Source organism: Saccoglossus kowalevskii, chromosome 10 (assembly GCF_978046115.1).
Source record: "Saccoglossus kowalevskii chromosome 10, keSacKowa6.1, whole genome shotgun sequence".
Taxonomy (NCBI): Eukaryota; Metazoa; Hemichordata; class Enteropneusta; family Harrimaniidae; genus Saccoglossus; species Saccoglossus kowalevskii.
Window position 1 is genome coordinate 18,401,857 of NC_140650.1, and position 24,056 is coordinate 18,425,912.

The 24,056-nt window shown below is 35.9% G+C and overlaps 1 long non-coding RNA gene across 1 annotated transcript; it reads right to left on the minus strand.

Annotated features, from left to right (window-relative positions):
* Positions 1-15,719: 15,719 nt before the first annotated feature.
* LOC146737920 (uncharacterized) lies at positions 15,720-23,503 on the minus strand. The gene is made up of 2 exons (XR_014930788.1): positions 23,369-23,503; positions 15,720-16,278 (listed from the first exon to the last, which is right to left on the minus strand). It is a non-coding gene; the product is annotated as an uncharacterized LOC146737920 (long non-coding RNA).
* Positions 23,504-24,056: the final 553 nt, after the last annotated feature.

The following is a 24,056-nucleotide window of genomic DNA, read 5'->3' on the forward strand; positions in this document are numbered from 1 at the left end:
AACACATTGCGTCAGACTTCCAACGTTTCGTCATATCCGATTAGAAATTATCTAAAGCAAACACCGCGAACAATGACGGACATGGTATTATTTGGAAAGGAGTATACACCGATACTAACACAATTTCCTCCACTGACATTGTATTCTTATTTTAATAGAGGTCATGGGTCAATCAGTTTTTGAACTTCTTTTTACTTTCACGGGTATAATACATGATTTACCATGCACATTCTCAGAATATCGTCAAAATATAAATAAAATATTAATACAATATGGAATAAGTCACATGTAGTATTGCTTGCCATCAAAGCAGTTATCAGCAAAACGGAAATATTGTTGGTTCAGCTTGATAACTGGGTTATGTTGCCCGATAAAACCCAAGGTGTGTCGTTCGGCTAAATGTGGGACAATTTAACATTTGAAATGAAGTATAAACGTTACAAACATGTTTAAACCTGTGTAAATGTGACTTGGCGTGCGAGATTAAGTGAGCATATACATTTGGTTTAATAACATTGCCGTGTCTAGCAATTAATACGAATCAATGTGATACCTGGAATTTTTGTTAGATCTCTAATTTTACAGCCATTGATCTGCCATGTGTTTCCTATAGTAGTTTCTGCTTTCAGTTTTACAGATGAAACTTAGGTTCATGGCAAATTCTTAGCCTTTTTTGAAGTTATGTCAAAGATGCAAAAAAAAAATAACTTTAATTATGTATGTTTGTGTTTTTATGTAACTGTTACAGAGGGTTATATGACTTGATTAAACAAAAGTTTCTCTGTTTGCGCACCTCAGTCTCAGTATTGGTGTAAGTTTAACAATAGAACAAAATAAGTTCCATGGTTTTAACCAACTGTGAACTGTCAGCAAAGAAATAAAAATTATATCGATTTTAAAAATTATGTGGTTTTTCACTCAAGTGCTAAAAATGTAATTTCTGATCACAGAGTTGGAATAACTTTTGTATTTGAATTATATTTCCTCATTTGTTCTACTTCTTTCTGTTACCACGTGTCATTATTGTTGTATAAAGCCCCTCTCACGGTGTGCCATCGAGGATTACAACTTGTGTATAAAATAAGACAATATGCTACTTTCATGAGCTCTTAAAGGTCACACATACTGGTACTTTCATGAGCTCTTAAAGGTCACACATCCTGGTACTTTCGTTGGTGTGATATTTCAAGGTAATTTCCTAAACTTGATTATTTGTTCAACAATTACATAAATTACATTAAAATGCCTTAATTGTGTGTGTTTGCGATTCAGTCATAAGACCAAAAGTACCACGACGTGAGGTTATTAGGGGCCATAAGCGTGACCTATTATAATTAACTGGTTTTAAATAGTTTTCATGTCAAGCAATAGTTACCTACATTGAATATTATTTATATCTTTTTCATATTTGTGTGCGCAGTATGCAGTTAATGACCTGATTGAAGAAACCATATTCCATGTTATCATTGTTGTGAATTTAATTAAAATATTTCATTGTTCTTGTTCGTTTATGTTTTATACTTCGTTACACGGGATAAGCTTGGCGTGATCAGACGTCACGTAATTTACACTTTACTCCCCCCTAATTTGCATATGAATCATATGCACATTTTGCAACAAGCTTCACACTCGAGAAATATGATTTTCAAAATTATTGAATTATTTAACTCGTATAGTTATTGTACGTCTCATTATTCACCCGTTGCTTTGTTACACGAAGTTATTGCACCCTAAATTCGTCCCTACTTCATTTAGGAATTCCAAATAAGGAGCAATGAAAGTTATATTTTCAAAATGGTGACGAAATTCGTAGCGAGAATATCACGTAAATGTTCACCACTTTGCCCCGTCCGTTTTCTATACGAACCAATTATATAATACGTTATGTAAGCTATATAGCCTATGCCATTATAGAGTGAAGATACTCGGCATATGAAGCAACCAATCAGAAACTGCTACGTAAAAACCATGGAGGTAAACATTCTTATTACCTCCATGGTAAAAACTGAACCTGTGATATTTGTTACGAAATTCAACGTAACATAAGCCCCTACTGGTAAATGAAAGCAACGGAGGTGAACTCATTTTAGGCAAACAAGAATTTATTTTTTAACTGTCATATTCGAAATATATAGTATATAATTCGAAAAAATATATTAATATTGCTCAAAAGTCTCGCGATTGGGCCAAGAGCATTACTACATTATCCTATTTTGAGTACTATTTGCATGTTTAAACAAAACGGTATAATTTATCGGTAAATAAAAAAGAAAACGTTAGATGAAATTGTGATAAACGCTAAGACACGTGCATCCTAGATTTATACAATATTTATAGAATAGTAGTAGTTAGTATTCAATATAACCAGACATTTTGGACAATGATCCTTCATCGAAATAAAGTAATAACTCATTATTATCCGGATTTCCGTAAACTTGCAGCTAGCTGGGAACAAACATTTACAAATACACTGTTGCAAATTTAAATCTGACATTGAAAATACAACTTCACTATCATATCTAAAAGATCACGTGATTAATTTTGATATCGGTCAGCCGAGCAGGACAATCAACACATCATTTCTTGCTGACACTGATCATTAATTTGAAAACACATGTTTATTTTTAGTATCCTCTTATCTGACACGATAAGACGATGTTGAAGTAATCTAACGATTGGCGAAAAAAATCAACACTCAAGGCGTCTGTCTGCTGCAGTGATTTACGTCTATCACGAGGTTACGCCGTGGTGTACCTGTGAAGGACCAGTCAACAAATGGACCAACAAATTAACAATCTAAGGTTGTTATCGGAGGTTGATTCGACCTTGCAATGTGCTTACTTTGTGATATCATCACGAAGAAATGGAAAGAAATATGCCAGAAGTCCGTGTTTGTGGCAAGGTGTTAGGCCTTGCATGGGCCTTGAGTTTATCTATGTATAGTGTAGCAGGCCTGGAGCTTGCAGTGAAACACGTCAGACTTAGTTTCCCCTAGATGTTACCCAAGCGGCTTTGTACAATTTTAGTTTATGTATTAGTTTACGGTAGGCAATAAAACCCGACGATATACCCCCCTCTTATAGTTATGATAACTTTTGTTTTGATTAAGAAAGTAAGCTGTTGTAAGAGTTGAAATGCCTGAACAACAGTAACGCCCTGTCTGCTGCCTAGCTTCAAATAATTGCATCATATACTAGTATTTAAAGCGCGGTGGTCGTTGTGCAGCGTGTATTCGAATTTCATGTAAATGAACAATGTATTTTACACGCGTTGTATACGTCGCTATGAGTCCCATATCGAACAGAACACGACGCGACGACTGCCGTCCTTTAAACATTGTTTTAATCCTTGTTATTATTCACAACCAATACCATCTTCACGCCTGTTTTCGCGTCCCTTATGCCGACACAACATACGTCGACGTAAGAGAAAAACAGACGGGAACATGTTACAAGGGCGTATATACCGTAAACATGTATTTTTGACCTCATCGAATGACTCAAACACAATAAGACACGACTGACTATGACCCATACATCCTGTATCATCGAACAACTGGCGAACTTATAAAAAACGATAGATTTGCAATGTCACTAGTCAAAATATGCATAGATTTACTGTGAAAAACAACCACTGTAAAGCGCAAGCAGAATTTTATGATGTTCGACAAAATAGACGAGAGAATTGACATATCTGTTATGTGAAAGGTCGACAAACAGATCACGGTTAATGTGTTTATGTGACGAGTCGTGGTCGACATTGCGCATGACAACTTTTGCCCAATCAGAACAATTTTGTCTCCAAATAAGCAGAAGCGCTACAACAGTCTCGGAAGTATTGGGGTATCGAGTTAGCAAACTCATTCAGTAATTAACTAACATCCTTGGTTTTGATTATACGCAGGTGATCTATAATTTGTACCTCTAAATTTCCACTGATCTTCCTGGGGTTTGTAGGTCTATGCACCGACGTAAATGTGTTTAAAATGGCGGAGTTGACCCCCACCCTCTCCCTGATAAAGAGGGGAGAGTATCAGCACCGGCGTAACTATTACCTACTAGCATTGAACTACAAAGTACCCGACGTGAAAGCAGATGAGAACACGTTATGTTTGCATTCGGGGGTCAAATATGGCAAGTTGAACCATTCTCAACGTGTGTCATAAGAGCATTGACGTTCTAATTTTGAGGTTCACAGTAACAGTCTTACTTCAAATTAGGCAAATTGGAAAAGTGTGTCAAGGCAGTTTAGGTTGTCATGGAGCTAAAAAAGATAATGAACTGACTTTTTAATCTTAATCTTTTAATCCCGAGTCTTTTGTTTTTAGCTGACATATCCCGACAGGGAGGGAGAGTGAGAAGAATTGTGGTTGAAATTTTATGCAGATGTGATCATGGAGATGGGGAGCACATCGCAAGTTATGAAAATGATAATTTCAATTTAATGAAAATGACGGCCATGTACTTTTGAACGGGGTATACTGTCGTGGACAAACGCATTTTCAGCGTAAATTGTCAAAGCCCATGTACACTAATGTACACTGATGTTTACTAAGAAATCGTAATTAGTAGCGTTCACGCACAGCTCCTTAGCACGGGCCAAGAAAACGTGCGCGAACGCTTAGTACGGGCTAAGAAATGCTAAGTACGGATTGATAATAATCTGGACAGTTTTTAAGACCCGAACCAGGCTAACGAAGTATGAGTGAACGCTTAGCTCTGGCTATTGTATTCTGTGTTCATTTGGAAGATTTGCTATTACATTTTACTATTACTATTCATTTCGGTATGCCGTTTGCGACACGAAATTCAACGTCAATACATCTAGAAATATTGTAAAAAATAACTGACGATGAGATACTGTGCTGCTTCTTGTATATTTTGCAATCTGTACTTTCTGAATTTGCTTTACTATGTATTGTTTTGTATGACCATAGAACCGACATGTATATCTCATTATTTACTGTAATCATATTTAAAATGACTATACTTTTGTATATTCTTATCAACTTAGGGCGTTTCTTAGCTCGTGTTAACCGCTGTTTCCTCCCGTGCGTGAACGCAGTTGGGTCTATCCGATATGCAAACATATGAGATTAACCCGTACTTCGTATATCGGGAACACTACTATTGGCAAGGAGTCCATTCCATTGTAAGGAGTGGATAGATAAAAATATCATATTTTGTAATTTTTCTCAATAACATATTTTTCCAACTCCCTGTGGTGCCATTGTGTGCATTTTTAGTGGTCGCCATATTTCCGCCTCTTGTAGGAAATACTGGCGTGATTAACCGGACGTAACTCACACCGACGTGACTTTTTCTAGCGAGAACACGGGACAATGTGAAGCACAGATCAAGAGAGTAAAAAATAGTGGATTTTTTTTCGCTATGAACTGTGTTTTAAACATTCCCGCCAGATCGATTTCCTATTGATGTAGGATGCAGATACCCCGTGCAATATTAAAACATTTCAAGTTCGCCACGGTGTAACTTGCTGAGTTACGAATGGCGTGGATTCAGATCACATTGTGCAACACAATAAAAACTAAGAAACAACGTTGAGTAATATTTTAATACAAAATAAAACAAACCAAGTCGATATACGAATAATTTCACACAAATCGTACTCCAGTTATTAAAGCGCGGTGGTCGTCGCGCAGCGCGTGTTCGAATTTCATGTAAATAAATAATGTATTTTACACGCGTTGTGTACGTCGCTATGAATCCCATATCGAACAGGACGCGGCACGACGACTGCTGCCCTTTAATATCGCCGCGCACGTTACCAGCGACCTGGACACTTGACTCCCACCACGTGAATGTGATATACGGTATTATTAGACCATGGAATCGGTGAGTTTACACAAGTGGGCGTGTCAAGACAGAGTCGCCGGCAGCGCCACTGCATAATATACTAACTGTCATATTGAATGACAATGGTAGAGTTAAATATAGAAATATTTTTTTTTATAAACCAGTAATAAACCAAAAATGATTGACAGTTTCACCTTACTACCTCAATTAAATCAGGCAAATTTAAAAAAGTTAAATAAAATAATAAAAACAACTAATAACGTAATAAAATAACAATAAAATACAAAACAAAAAAGGGAAATAAATAAATGACTATGATTAATGTAAGTAAAATAACAGGAGAATCCTAGAAAATAAATAAATCGCAAGACGTGTGCGCCTTTCATGTTTAGATTACCAAAAACGTCCTGCAATCACTCTGAACTGGCCTGGGTATATACTTAAGTACGATATTAAAACCTGTTCTGTCCTGAAAATGACTTATGGACGTGCTAGTGTGTTCTTCCCATTTGTTTATTAAAATACAGATAAGGTCGACACTGTCTCGCCGAATTCGGGGTCACCCTAGTACCACCCTAGTTTCACCGCTTACTATTATGACCACAGTTTATCTGTCATCATACCAACTCAGTAACTGTGCCTGAAACAAAGCTCAGACAACTTTTTTCAGCTGTTCGGGAACAAAAAACGAGGTGAATGAATGACCAATCATCTCAGTAAACAACTGGGTGATTTTGTGTTTTAGTAATTGCTCTTTCTAATATCTGACCATATGCTCTGCTCTATGGGGTGCCGATATAAATAACCCCTATAACGGCCATATACGGATGGCTATTCGAACGGTGCACAGACGCAGCATGTATAACGCACCATTTACTTGGGCCCGGCCACCACGGGGAAATTGTAACACCAGTCCTTTTACATGTTTTAGAAGTCCTGGCAGATGCACTGCAAGGCCTGATGCACAGGCAATTACCGCAACTACTTTTATAACTAAAACATACTATCTATATATCTATTTTTTGTCTAGGAGACGTTTGTTAAGCCACTATTTTGGTATTTGCCACTATTTTGGTACCGTGTCAATAATGAGCGGCCTAGGAGGTGGCAGTAAAGCCTATTGAATACTACTAATGAGCAAGCGGACAATAACTACTTCGACAATAAAGATCGCCACTAGTAACCAAAATACTTGCAGCTTATTTGGACATTGGTGGATTGTAAAAGTATCAACGTTTAGCATGAAAATAAAATAAACTAAAGGTGTGTTCCAAATTAAATGTTTCTTGAAAATGGATTTGATGACAAAAATTCTTTAACAGTAAAATTGCACACAAATTATACTTCACCATAGGAATAGTACCAAAATAGTAGCACATATGATTTAATTGGCGGGAACTGCTATACTTCACAATAGGGATGGTACCAAAATAGTAGCACATATAATTTAGTTGTCGGGAACTGCTATACTTCACTATAGGGATGGTACCAACATAGTAGCACATATAATTTAGTTGTCGGGAACTGCTATACTTCACTATAGGGATGGCACCAACATAGTCGCACATATAATTTAGTTGTCGGGAACTGTTATACTTCACTATAGGGATGGTACCAAAATAGTAGCACATATAATTTAGTTGGCGGGAACTGCTATTATACTTTACTACAGGGATGGTACCAAAATAGTGGCAAATATAAATTAGTTGTCGGGAACTTCGGGAACTGTTATACTTCACTATAGGGATGGCACCAAAATAGTAGCACATATATTTAAGTTGGCATGAACTGCTATACTTCACTTTAGGGATGGTACCAAAATAGTAGCACATATAATTTAGTTGGCAGGAACTGCTACACTTCACTATAGGGATGGTACCAAAATAGTAGCACATATAATTTAGTTGGCAGGAACTGCTATACTTCACTATAGGGATGGTACCAAAATAGTAGCACATATAATTTAGTTGGCAGGAACTGTTATACTTCACTATAGGGATGGTACTAAAATAGTAGCACATATAATTTAGTTGGCAGGAACTGCTACACTTCACTATAGGGATGGTACCAAAATAGTAGCACATATAATTTAGTTGGCAGGAACTGCTATACTTCACTATAGGGATGGTACCAAAATAGTAGCACATATAATTTTGTTGTCGGGACTGTTATACTTCACTATAGGGATGGTACCAAAATAGTAGCACATATAATTTAGTTGGCAGGAACTGCTACACTTCACTATAGGGATGGTACCAAAATAGTAGGACATATAATTTTGTTGTCGGGGACTACTATACTTCACTATGGGGATGGTACCAAAATAGTAGCACATATAATTTAGTTGGCAGGAACTGCTATACTTTACTATAGGGATGGTACCAAAATAGTAGCACATATAATTTAGTTGGCAGGAACTGCTATACTTTACTATGGGGATGGTACCAAAATAGTAGCACATATAATTTAGTTGGCAGGAACTGCTATACTTTACTATAGGGATGGTACCAAAATAGTAGCACATATAATTTAGTTGTCAGGAACTGCTATACTTTACTATAGGGATGGTACCAAAATAGTAGCACATATAATTTTGTTGTCGGGACTGTTATACTTCACTATAGGGATGGTACCAAAATAGTAGCACATATAATTTTGTTGTCGGGACTGTTATACTTCACTATAGGGATGGTACCAAAATAGTAGCACATATAATTTAGTTGGCAGGAACTGCTACACTTCACTATGGGGATGGTACCAAAATAGTAGGACATATAATTTTGTTGTCGGCGACTGCTATACTTCACTATGGGGATGGTACCAAAATAGTAGCACATATAATTTAGTTGGCAGGAACTGCTATACTTTACTATAGGGATGGTACCAAAATAGTAGCACATATAATTTAGTTGGCAGGAACTGCTATACTTTACTATAGGGATGGTACCAAAATAGTAGCACATATAATTTAGTTGGCAGGAACTGCTATACTTTACTATAGGGATGGTACCAAAATAGTAGCACATATAATTTAGTTGGCAGGAACTGCTATACTTTACTATAGGGATGGTACCAAAATAGTAGCACATATAATTTAGTTGTCAGGAACTGCTATACTTTACTATAGGGATGGTACCAAAATAGTAGCACATATAATTTAGTTGGCAGGAACTGCTATACTTTACTATAGGGATGGTACCAAAATAGTAGCACATATAATTTAGTTGTCGAGAACTGCTATACTTTACTATAGTGATGGTACCAAAATAGTAGCACATATAATTTAGTTGTCGGGAACTGCTACACTTCACTATAGGGATGGTACCAAAATAGTAGGACATATAATTTTGTTGTCGGGGACTACTATACTTCACTATGGGGATGGTACCAAAATAGTAGCACATATAATTTAGTTGGCAGGAACTGCTATACTTTACTATAGGGATGGTACCAAAATAGTAGCACATATAATTTAGTTGGCAGGAACTGCTATACTTTACTATAGGGATGGTACCAAAATAGTAGCACATATAATTTAGTTGGCAGGAACTGCTATACTTTACTATAGGGATGGTACCAAAATAGTAGCACATATAATTTAGTTGTCAGGAACTGCTATACTTTACTATAGGGATGGTACCAAAATAGTAGCACATGTAATTTTGTTGTCGGGACTGTTATACTTCACTATAGGGATGGTACCAAAATAGTAGCACATATAATTTTGTTGTCGGGACTGTTATACTTCACTATAGGGATGGTACCAAAATAGTAGCACATATAATTTAGTTGTCGGGAACTGCTATACTTTACTATAGGGATGGTACCAAAATAGTAGCACATATAATTTAGTTGTCGGGAACTGCTATACTTTACTATAGGGATGGTACCAAAATAGTAGCACATATAATTTAGTTGGCAGGAACTGCTATACTTTACTATAGGGATGGTACCAAAATAGTAGCACATATAATTTAGTTGGCAGGAACTGCTATACTTTACTATAGGGATGGTACCAAAATAGTAGCACATATAATTTAGTTGGCAGGAACTGCTATACTTTACTATAGGGATGGTACCAAAATAGTAGCACATATAATTTTGTTGTCGGGACTGTTATACTTCACTATAGGGATGGTACCAAAATAGTAGGACATATAATTTTGTTGTCGGGGACTGCTATACTTCACTATGGGGATGGTACCAAAATAGTAGCACATATAATTTAGTTGTCGGGAACTGCTATACTTTACTATCGGGATGGTACCAAAATAGTAGCACATATAATTTAGTTGTCGGGAACTGCTATATCTCACTATAGGGATGGTACCAAAATAGTGGCACGTATAATTTAGTTGGCAGGAACTGCTATACTTTACTATAGGGATGGTACCAAAATAGTAGCACATATAATTTAGTTGGCAGGAACTGCTATACTTTACTATAGGGATGGTACCAAAATAGTAGCACATATAATTTAGTTGTCGGGAACTGCTATATCTCACTATAGGGATGGTACCAAAATAGTGGCACGTATAATTTAGTTGGCGGGAAATGCTATACTTTACTATAGGGATGGTACCAAAATAGTAGCACATATAATTTAGTTGTCGGGAACTGCTATACTTTACTATCGGGATGGTACCAAAATAGTAGCACATATAATTTAGTTGTCGGGAACTGCTATATCTCACTATAGGGATGGTACCAAAATAGTGGCACGTATAATTTAGTTGGCGGTCAATGCTATACTTTACTATAGGGATGGTACCAAAATAGTAGCACATATAATTTAGTTGTCGGGAACTGCTATACTTCACTATAGGGATGGTACCAAAATAGTAGCACATATAATTTAGTTGGCAGGAACTGCTATACTTTACTATAGGGATGGTACCAAAATAGTAGCACATGTAATTTTGTTGTCGGGACTGTTATACTTCACTATAGGGATGGTACCAAAATAGTAGCACATATAATTTTGTTGTCGGGACTGTTATACTTCACTATAGGGATGGTACCAAAATAGTAGCACATATAATTTAGTTGTCGGGAACTGCTATACTTTACTATAGGGATGGTACCAAAATAGTAGCACATATAATTTAGTTGTCGGGAACTGCTATACTTTACTATAGGGATGGTACCAAAATAGTAGCACATATAATTTAGTTGGCAGGAACTGCTATACTTTACTATAGGGATGGTACCAAAATAGTAGCACATATAATTTAGTTGGCAGGAACTGCTATACTTTACTATAGGGATGGTACCAAAATAGTAGCACATATAATTTAGTTGGCAGGAACTGCTATACTTTACTATAGGGACGGTACCAAAATAGTAGCACATATAATTTTGTTGTCGGGACTGTTATACTTCACTATAGGGATGGTACCAAAATAGTAGGACATATAATTTTGTTGTCGGGGACTGCTATACTTCACTATGGGGATGGTACCAAAATAGTAGCACATATAATTTAGTTGTCGGGAACTGCTATACTTTACTATCGGGATGGTACCAAAATAGTAACACATATAATTTAGTTGTCGGGAACTGCTATATCTCACTATAGGGATGGTACCAAAATAGTGGCACGTATAATTTAGTTGGCGGGAAATGCTATACTTTACTATAGGGATGGTACCAAAATAGTAGCACATATAATTTAGTTGTCGGGAACTGCTATACTTCACTATAGGGATGGTACCAAAATAGTAGCACATATAATTTAGTTGGCAGGAACTGCTATACTTTACTATAGGGATGGTACCAAAATAGTAGCACATATAATTTAGTTGGCAGGAACTGCTATACTTTACTATAGGGATGGTACCAAAATAGTAGCACATATAATTTAGTTGGCAGGAACTGCTATACTTTACTATAGGGATGGTACCAAAATAGTAGCACATATAATTTAGTTGGCAGGAACTGCTATACTTTACTATAGGGATGGTACCAAAATAGTGGCACATATAATTTAGTTGGCAGAAACTGCTATACTTTACTATAGGGATGGTACCAAAATAGTAGCACATATAATATAGTTGGCGGGAACTGCTATAGGGATGGTACCAAAATAGTAGCACATATAATTTAGTTGTCGGGAACTGCTATACTTCACTATAGGGATGATACCAAAATAGTAGCACATATAACGTTGTTGTCGGGGACTGCTATACTTCACTATAGGGATGGTACCAAAATAGTAGCACATATAATTTAGTTGTCGGGGACTGCTATACTTTACTATAGGGATAGTACCAAAATAGTATTATTCTGTGGACGGGGTCTGTTATTATTCGATATAGGATTGGAACCAAAATAGTGGCATGTATTATTCTGTTGTCGGTATCTGTTATTATTCGATATAGGAATGGTACAAAATAGTGGCATGTATTATTCTGTTGTCTGTATCTGTTATTATTCGATATGGGATTGGTACAAAAATAGTGGCATGTATTATTCTGTTGTCGGGATCTGTTATTATTCGATATAGGAATGGTACAAAAATAGTGGCATGTATTATTCTGTTGTCGGGATCTGTTATTATTCGATATAGGAATGGTACAAAAATAGTGGCATGTATTATTCTGTTGTCTGTATCTGTTATTATTCGATATGGGATTGGTACAAAAATAGTGGCATGTATTATTCTGTTGTCGGGATCTGTTATTATTCGATATAGGAATGGTACAAAAATAGTGGCATGTATTATTCTGTTGTCGGGATCTGTTATTATTCGATATAGGAATGGTACAAAAATAGTGGCATGTATTATTCTGTTGTCGGTATCTGTTATTATTCGATATATGATTGGTACAAAAATAGTGGCATGTATTATTCTGTTGTCGGGATCTGCTATTATTTAATATACGATTGGTACGAAAATAGTGGCATGTATTATTCTCTTTCAATATACGAAAGGTTCCAACATAGGAGTGTGCATTCTTTTGTTGTCACATGACCCCTAACAATTTTTAATTCCCTTTGTTAATGTACTGATCATTGCATTATCAGATTCCCGGGGAATTATTCGAAATTTTGCATAGTGAAGCCATACCTACCTTGCCAAAACCAATGTATTGTATGTATGTTCAATGGGTACAAAGTATACCCTGGTGGTGGCTGAACTGCGGGAGTTCAAGCCCATTAGTGACCCTCAAGTAAATCCCAAAATGGGGAAAGGGGCGCAGCTAAATAATTATCTATTCAAAATTACAGGCACATATATGAACATATAAACTGAAAAAACGAGATTGGAATGTGAAACACGGCATTGCGCGTTGTGTTGGCCACACTGTTTCTAATCCCTGCCAGGTGGGCTTCAGCTCAATTTCCCACTCTTTATCTCCTCCACTAGCTGGCTAGTTTGTGGGATTTGTCCACCCATGTTTTGTAATATATGCTAATACAGTTGTGTTGTCGCAATGGATGTGAACTGTTTTATTCTATACTTCATCTAGAAAGCAATCTAATGCCCCCCCCCCAACATATTAGGTATGTTTATGTGGAGCTGTGCTTTGCAAGGGAGCCACTCCCCATTCTATTTTCAAGGCGTCCATGACCAGTGTTATAGCCGCAGTTGATGGAGCAATCTGTTATCTCCGTCTTATGTTGGTTAAGTCCATCCACTTGATGGCAGTCAAGCTTTGTGGGGTCCATGATATTTCTCATGTGGCGATCCACACAACTGGAGTGTGTGGACCTGGACGAGCATACCTTTGAGAGCTGTTTGAGGCACAAGGCCTCTCATGGATGAAGCCATTTCCAAAAAGCTCAATAATTGTCTGAGCTGTGCATGCATGCAAAAAGTGTGGCTGCCGGGTCTCTCAACCTGAAACACTCCCAAGAATACATTCCCGGAAACACTAAATGTGGGATATGATTGTTTGAAGGATGTGTGCTAAAATTACTGCTCTTGTATCAACCAGATATTGATAAAATGGATTCACATTGTTGGCCTGCTGTGCAGCCACAAAACTGGCACTGCCATTAATTTTGGGAAAAAAAACTTTGAGGCTACAATGGGCAAACATTGAACTAATATCTTGAATCAAATGTTTGAGTGATATCAGGAAATCCCCTGATGTACACAGCAGTGTACCTCTGCTGGGGTCACCATCACATAAAATGCTCTGAGAGAATATACTGATTCAGTTGGCTTGGGTCTATATTGTTCACCAAAAATATGGGGGAATAACAGGCACTGCACTGCTGCCATTTGCCAATAATTCTCTCACTTCCTGGAAAATCATGCCTACCATTACTCGTGGCAGAGCCATTGACACTGGTGATGGAGTCAACTGAAGCTTTTTGGCCAACTTGATCTTGTAGCTGTGCTTGACTTCTGAAAGGTCCTACAGGGTCATTGTGGTAGTTTGCTACGGTAACAGAACAATTTAACGTCACAGGAAATAAGGGTTGGGAAACAAAATGAATCCTTTAATTCATACCACTGAAAACACCTGACCCCAACCACATCCACCTCAACAATCATTTCCTTGGTTGATATGTTTGTTCCTGTATTCCCCTCGACCAGACTGTCATTATTGGGCATTCTGACCCTATGAATGAGATTATTGTTCGTGTGTATCTGTCTTCAGTTTATCATATTTAGAACACATATTATATTGGTGCATCTATGCCTAGCATCATTGGTTCTGGCAATATGTTTGACTGCTGCCTCTGTTGAGGCCCTCAAAATGGCAAACTACCTAGGCAGAACTGGGCTAAACTAATTCCTTATATTTGGTCCCATTGAATCAAAATAGTTTTGCAGGCCCCTGTTCAGTGAATATCCTTTTACCATAAATACAACATTCTGGGTGATGTTAGCCATGTAAAAAAAGGGACACGTTACGATCAGCAAATTCTTGTATTGTCCATTGAGTGCCAGCTTAAAGCCAGAGACTGCAGCAAGCACTTGGCAAATCAGAAAAATGCAACTTATGTGGAAATTAAAATTTATTTAACATGGTGCCCAAGGTTAGACATTCTTCCTTGCAAAAGAATGGTACATCTGGGCCCACCAACAGTACTGAATCATATGATACAGGGTCCCCTTTACAATCTGGTTTGTCACCAGAAATACAGTACTGATGTTCCCACTTGTAATCAAATGGTGCTTTGGTGTGGTGTGGAATTTGCAACCCTACCTAATATCCCTGCCCTCTGCTCGACGAATGAATCAACAGCAGGTGGCAGTGGTATAACAGTGGATCTACACTGAGGTTATTGTACCATCTCAGTCACCTCATATACTTATCTATCCCAAGAATTTTTCTATTTGGGCTACATTTTTTGAGTAGACTTGACTCATCAGAAAATATAGAACTAAACTAAAGGGCACTGGACCCCACACATGATCAATTTTATTGTCATATTGGATGATCCCATGTTTAAACCAAATTTGAAAGAATCCCATACACACGACCAAGATCTGGTTTCAGGACAATGTATATATCGGTATATACATATTGATATATACCGGTATATCACAAGATGTTTGATGCATGTGTACAGTTAGAATGTTAGCAGTCCTGGCATGTTAACGATGCAGCTGGAGATGTACGCTTGTACACACACACAAAGATCAATCCCAATCAGTTCCCATTTTTGAACAAAACAATGTGACATAACAACCCACTATGTATGATGCTCATATCAAGTTTGTTGTGATCTGCCTTTACACTGCTGGGAAATTAGTGTGACCATGCCAACCACAATTAGTGTACACCATGAACCTAGGTCAAACTGTAAGCCCCTAATTTGTTCTACACATGAACAGTTGTTTTTAAATTATTAGACATAAATCATAGAGATCAAAGCTTTATGCTTCAATCAAGTTTAAATTTTTAAAGCAAACATTTTGTAGAATATAAACACAACACAATGTGGTATTGCAAGAAGCAGAAATAATATATTTGTGTCTTGTAGTTGTACAAACTATATTATTTGCCCAATTGAAGAATCTAACACTGCAATTTCAAATATTATAGAATTTTCCATAGTACTGAGCAATTTAATATATAGCATGTTTGAAAATAAACAATGCACCATCTTACTTATCATCTCACTCATTTGGAAAATATTGAGAGTTCAAATATTATAATTGTTGACAATATGCATAATGCTGACATGATCACATGCTTTACTACAAAGTGACCAACACTGACAAGGGTCCAGAAGAGAAACGTTATTTCTAAATTAAGTATAAATTTATAATCACACTTTAATTCTTGTTGTTATACTGTATGGTACCTTTGTAATACAGTTTTATAATATTTTTGTTATTATCATTATAACAAAATACACCATAGAGTCACAAAATAATCAGAAAACTGAAAAAGTGGTATACAAATACAATTACTAAAAAGTCATAAATCATTGTTACAGGTACTGAAGCCATTGATACCATATTCTTTCATTTCTCTGTATAGTATTTCCAAGTTTCCTACAATAATAAAAAAAAAAATTGTTAAAATATCTATCAAAATACAAAGCTTGTATGTTATGCTAATTTATCCCAGTACAGGGCCTAAGGGTTATCGGTAACAAGTCTTCCATTAGTAGTTAGTGTAGTGAGTCAGGTCAGGGAATTAATATTAATACCGGTAGTACCCAGTCCTAATTATAGGTAACAAATGACTCATTGGTCATTAGTGCAGTGAGTTAGGTCAGGTTCTCTGGGATTAATAAAACCCAGTCCTCATTAACAAATGCCAGAACAGAGCCCAAGGGATTAATAATACCCAGTATTAGTATAAGTAACAAAAGTCTGATTTGTACATGAAGTTAGTGCAGTGAGTCAGGTTAGGTTCCCTGGGTATAATAATGTCCAGTCCTAGATATAGGTAACAAAAGTCCCATTGCTAGTTAATGCAGTGAGTTAGGTCAGGTTCCCTGGGTATAATAATGCCTAGTCCTAGATATAGGTAACAAAAGTCCCATTGCTAGTTAGTGCAGTGAGTTAGGTCAGGTTCCCTGTGTATAATAATGCCTAGTCCTAGATATAGGTAACGAAAGTCCCATTGCTAGTTAATGCAGTGAGTTAGGTCAGGTTCCCTGGGTATAATAATGCCTAGTCCTAGATATAGGTAACAAAAGTCCCATTGCTAGTTAGTGCAGTGAGTTAGGTCAGGTTCCCTGTGTACAATAATGCCTGATCCTAGATATAGGTAACAAAAGTCCCAATGCTAGTTAATGCAGTGAGTTAGGTCAGATTCCCTGGGTATAATAATGCCCAGTCCTAGATATAGGGTAACAAAAGTTCCATTGCTAGTTAGTACAGTGAGTTAGGTCAGGTCCTCTGGGATTAATAATACCCAGTATTAGTTATAAGTAACAAAAGTTTCATTGCTAGTTAGTGCAGTGACTTAGGTCAGGTTCTCTGGGAATAATAATACCCAGTCCTGGTTATAGATAACAAATGACCCATTGGTAGTTAGTGCACTGAGTCAAGTCAGGTCCTCTGAAACTAATATACCCAGTTCTAGTTATGTGTCCCATTGGTCATCAGTGCAATGATTATGGCCATGGCCTCAGGATTAATACATGTAAAACCCAGTTCTAGTTATAGATAACAAATGTCTCATTGCTTGTTAGTGTAGTGATTCAGGTCAGGGCCTCAGGATTAAAAAAATTCAGTCCAAGTTCAGTGTTCTCCCCAGACCCCAAGTCAAACACTGTATCTAATTTGCATAATTTTCCCATTGAATATTGTGATACAATAACTGTGTTAGTATAAAATTAGTTAAAATCTATCTACAATTAATTAAAGACGAGACAGTCTGATATTTTATATCATTTTACTCCATTGTCTTTTATGTATTTATCAAGTCAAATAAAGTTTGAAATAGAACAGCACAACAAGCAGCCTATTGGCTGAGATAGCTCCGCTGTTAGCAAGGCACATTTCAATTAAAGAACTGAGGATATCATATAAGAAAATGAACAATATGTATGGTATGTATAGCAATCAGACTTGCTGTTTCAACAAGAATTCAAAAATATCACTTTTTACTAAAAATGACAAAAATATTCATCAAAATTAGATAATTGAAGATATCATCATGAAATGAACAAATCTGAGGGAGGTTTACCTGAGGTACATATATGTATAGTATCAAAGCAATCAGACTTGCGGTTTTTAACAAGAAGTCGAAAATATCACCTTTTATCAAAAATTACAAAAATATTGACTAAAATTAGAAAATTAAAGATATCATCACAAAATGAACAAATCTGAGAGAGATCCATATGTAGTACTTATATATATATAATAGCAAAGCAATCAGACTTGCTGTTTTCAACAAGAAGTCGAAAATATCACTTTTTACCAAAAACTACAAAAATATTCATCAAAACTAGAGAATTAAAGATATCATCACAAAATGAACAAATCTGAGAGAGGTCCAGGTGTAGTACCTATATATGTAATATCAAAGCAATTGGACTTGCGGTTTTTAACAAGAAGTTGAAAATATCACTTTTTACCAAAAATGACAAAAATATTTACCAAAATTAGAGAATTGAAGATATCATTACAAAATGAACAAATCTGAGAGAGGTCCACATGTAGTACTTATATATATATATAATAGCAAAGCAATCAGACTTGCTGTTTTCAACAAGAAGTCGAAAATATCACTTTTTACCAAAAACTACAAAAATATTCATCAAAACTAGAGAATTAAAGATATCATCACAAAATGAACAAATCTGAGAGAGGTCCAGGTGTAGTACCTATATATGTAATATCAAAGCAATTGGACTTGCGGTTTTAAACAAGAAGTCGAAAATATCACTTTTTACCAAAAATATTCACCAAAATTAGAGAATTTAAGATATCATTATGAAATGAACAAATCTGAGAGAGATCCACATATAGTACCTATATATGTAATATCAAAGCAATCGGAATAGCGGTTTTTAACAAGAAGTCGAAAATATCACTTTTTACCAAAAATAACAAAAATATTCACCAAAATTAGAGAATTTTAGGTTTTGACAGTCTGCTATGCACCATTCCACTAATGCCTAGCTGTGTCGACTTTGTCGACAGCGGAGCTAAAAAGCAATAGAAATAGTTAATATGTTATAGCCAGTCAGTAAATATATTGTTATCCATGGAGATAACTGTTTATCATTATTTCGTGTCAAGTACAGTCAGTTTTAGTGCCCATGTCACTGTCGGTTCATGAGACATTAGGGCAAACATTTTTTTGTTGTGAGATTGCGAGTTATCAAAATAGGATGAAAATAATAAATCAATAATGACAAAATTTCAAACTAAAGTCAACGATTTTTCATTGATCTATACCTTATGTGTAATGCTATGATTACCCTAACTTTGTCCGCTAAACCGTAACATTCTTGCATTGAACAAATTTAGAATGTTTTGTTAATTAAAATCAGGGTTTTTTCTTGAAAAAAACTGCAAGAGGGAGCACTGCAATTCAGCGGCACCACCAAGTAGGGGAGATGGGGTTTTCCCTATCAGGGTGTGGAGCATTCTCTGGCTTCCTTTGGGCCAAAATTTCTGTCAGACATGTCAAAGTTGAAGACTGAAGCCACTTGTGATCCCTTGTCATTCAGAATTTTGTGGTTGCCAGAAAATCTGCCCCCGAGGGTAAGGGGCACATGGCCATGGCATGAGGGCGATGCACCCCTGTTTCTTGTTTAAAAAAATTCCTGAAAATGATTCATTGGCGATTGATTATCTTAGAACCACTAATAAACAGACTGGCAATCCAGGTATTTCTTTTGATCTAACGTGTGTCTCGAGTTAATGTTTTAATCTTAGAAAGAACTGGGGATGATAAAAAAAAATGTCCACAAAGTCATGTGATAACATACGACTTTGTGAGGAACTATGGTGTTTCAACAGGAAGTGATGCAAAAGGTCAGACCGAAGTTTCATATTTTATCTTACATTTTGCCCTGATGTATCATATTTTTCAAGAGTTTTTTAATACATGATCAGCGAAATACAGTAACATAATACCAGCTCTGTTGTAGACATGGCGACGTCAACTATCCTAGAAAAATCGACTAACTATCAGAAAAAATATTATGGTAAAAGTCGTTCATTACTATAAAGATGGTTTATACATTCAAATAATCATTACTTTCCTAAAATATGGTCAATTTTGGCTACAAAATATATTATTTGGCAAATCAACTTAAAACTCAACTCGCCATTCGGCAAAATTTGGCAAAGCATGAGCCACCAGCGTAGCCGAAACACACAATCATTGGGCAGATGGACACCTCCAAACAACAGTGTTGCCAGTCAGTTTTTTTTCTTTGCCGACGCCTGCAGTTGAATAATTTTTGCTTCGATTTATGTACAGTTTTATTTTCAATGGGACCTAATTTCACTTGTTTTTTTTTTGAATTAAAGTACAAACTGCAAATAATAGTGTACCAAATCAGTATATTTTCCGGACATATGCAGCATTTGTGATTTGTGAGACTTGTTTTGTCACATTGTTGCTGTTACGTGCAATGGGCAAATTATTAATATTCTAGTATTTGATTTGGATTTAGAGGGGCCACACCCTTGAAAGAACATCTCACAGGGTCACATCACTGTACCATTACGCTTTAGAGGTGTGGAGAGAACACTGTTGTTATACATGTAGGTAAAAATGTCCAATTTGTTGTTAGTGCAGTGAGTCAGGTTAGGTTCTAGGGGAATAATAATACCTTATTATTAGTTTTATAGTTAGTGCAGTGAGTCGGGTCAGGTCGTCTTCGATTACCAGGTAATAATACCTAGTCCTACCGGTCGCTGGTAGTATACCGTAGTGGTTGTCGCATCAGACTCATGATTTGTAGACCCAAGTTCAAATCCTACTAAGGCTGAACACAGAAAGCCCAATTCCACTGGCCAAGATTTATTCACTAACGAATGCGACTTTGGGGGAACTTTGATTAAGGTCGGATAGCGCATTAAATTGCCATTTGATAGGAAAATGGCCGCACAGCCCTGTCATGTAGTCCCAAACTTGAATATGACTTCTGTGGCAAAAATGCACTATGTGTCAGCACTTGCAATTTGCACATAAAAAAAAGTCAGGAGAGACAACAGTGACATTCAATGTCCGGAACTGTTGCCTGGCACAAAAAAATTATTAAAAATAATAATAATACCTAGTCCTAATTATGAGTAACAAATGTCTTATTGGTTGTTAGTGCAGTGAGTCAGGTTAGGTTCTGAGGGAATAATTATACCTTATTATTTGTTTCATAGTTAAGACAGTGATTCATAATATCCAGTTTTAGTTATACATGTACATGTATAGGGAAGAAATGTGTTATATACATGTATAGGGAAGAACTGTGTTAACTCCATATTTGATTTTGCAAAAAGTTGTGAGATAGAAAATTGAACTGTAGATGGCATTTGGGGGGCTCACATCTTTTCCATAGAGCCCTCCGTTAAAATAAGCTTTTTACCTCTCCTGTTTTCAAGCAACGTGCAAGTTATTTTTAAAAATTTTATGGTTATATTGTTCAGTTCAATTTTCAATCCCACAATTCTTTGCAAAATCCAATATTGAGTTAACACATTTCTTCTCTATAGGAAGCCATTATCCCATTGATCATTAGTGCAGTGAGTCAGGACAACGTTGTTAGATACAAATAGATTGAATGGTAAACTTTTGATTTTCAAAGGATTTTTTTTAGTAATATTATTTATTCACTTATGGAACATGTATAAATGATTGTTTAAACATTCATCTATCACAGCAAGTATTTGGAAATGAAATTAAGAAAGCATTTCTGTGAATTCATGGCGTCCCAAAATTCAGTAGGAATTCCAAGTGGTTACTCACATTCTGGAGCTACATTTATATCCACAATGCAGCAATAATAAAGATGGTTTTTGTATTGTAAAACTTACTAAACAAATTAAAATGTAATACAAAGATTGAAATAACCATGAATGGTTGTTATTAGTGAGATTAATAACAAGTGTATAATGAGATTAATAACAAAATTGTATGTCTTTTCTAAATGACTATAGTATTGCCTAGGCTGTTTTATAGCTGTGGAATCATAGCCCTATGTTGCCGACCGCATTATTTACGTGACTGACTCTGGCCGGCCCATAGGGCTATGGGGCCTTGTGCGACTGAATACCGGTTAAAATCCACATGCCAAATTTGGTCGTCGCGAAACCTATTTGCGCTGTGAAATGATGACGGTGGTCATAAAAAATTGACTTTATTTACCGTACACCGAGTCGCAGGAAAATAACAAGACGAAAGACGCCATTTTGTATTCCAGAGTTTATAGCAAATTACGCGAGACCTATAATTTTGTACCACGTGACCGAAATCAGTAGATAAATTGCGTTTATGCAACTAGTTTCTATTATTAAACAAAAATCATACAATTATAAATACTGTATGTGATTGCTTTCTTGGAACAATTAGAATAACGGGAAGAGTGAGTTTTATTCTTCCACCACTGTATCACATGACCGCCAAATGAGATTACATTTATTCTGTGCTCGGGAGTGTGGGATGTCAATGGCTGCCGTTTTCTCGCAATTTGCTTGGTTTCTGCGGTAATTGTAAAATATCACAAATTATTGCTTATTTATAAACACAAATTGCAAACAAAAGTTTGTATGTTATTCATCCAGCAATCAATTCACAATAAAGGTACGTCACACCATAGTAATCGAAAGCAAAAGCGATTTAATTTACGTATGCCAGATTTCTGTTATTAAACTGTGATAAATCCCGTAGCTCTATGTTCGACGTACAACTACAAAATTAAAAAAAAGACGTCCAAATGAAATTGTTAGGGCGAAATTCGATTGTAGGTCGCACCAAAGAGCTACGGAACCGCAGCTAGCTGTTTTATTGACTATTGACACACCTTTGTCATTTACGCAAGTGTATATTATACAAATTGTTCTATCTCGTCATGTTATAGAGAAAAAATATGATAAAATAAGAAAGTGACTGACATGTTTTATACAAGAATATCATTCAGGTTATGGGTATAAATTACTAACATCAAGACCTCATTAATTACTTAAATCTTGCGTATTAAAACATTTTAATTTCAAGAAAATAAATAGCTGCTAAAATATAAAAATTTCCAGAATGGATGCTACAACTTGACAACACCAGCGATTTCTGTCATCATATACGGAATATTTTACAGAAATGCATCTCAAATGGAAGAAACACAAAACGGAAAAATAGCATATCGCTCGGTGGCTCTGTTGTTGTCCGCCTGCTCAACGTCCGCATATAGATTATTTAAATTCAAGCTGGACATGTACACGAAGTTTAAATATCACTTTCTGGATCAGATGAACTATATACATGTCTATAAATTACTGTTTTGAGAAATCGATGCACATTCGAAATTGGAATTGAACACAACATGATGATGATGATAGAATCAAATGGACGACTCGAGACGCCGCAGCAGTCTGAGCAGGCACACTAAACAAGTCATAGTGCGATAGCTAGCTAGTAAATATCAATATTAGTATTGAATTGTCATATACTTACCTAGCAGTTTCGCCGAACAGTTTCGATGCACTAACACCATTTCAATCGGCGACGGATGTGCTATGCAATTGATTTTTAAAAGTACGACAGTTGAATTGAGCTCCGCGATATGGCTGTTAGTACAGCCGATTGTAATACCCCCTAAGTTAGCGTCACTGTGTCTGCGTCAAAAAGATGACAATTCGGTCTGAAAAGATGCGCAAGTAAAGAAAACTTAAATTAAACATAACAAATTACTCCAAATTATACACAAACTGTCCAGAATTATTCAGAATTATGAGATTTATTGACTTGTGAAGAAAAATAATAACAAAGAGCAAGAGAATGTTGGTTTTAATTTTCGCGGGTACCAAAATAGTGGCAAATACCAAAATAGTGGCTTAACAGACGTTTTTTAATTCTTATGTGTCGGTTTTGTGTGCAAAGGATGTTTTTTTCGCACAAGAAACACATTTCTTCATTTTCGATGTATTTGCTGGACATCTTCTATTTGTTATCCGCATTTCTCATAAATATATATATTTATATTTTTCATTCTTGTTTTCTTAATTTAATTTAATTTAATTTAATTTAATTTAATTTAATTTAATTTAATTTAATTTAATTTAATTTTATTTTATTTTATTTTATTTTATTTTATTTTATTTTATTTTATTTTATTTAATTTAATTTTATTTAATTTAATTTA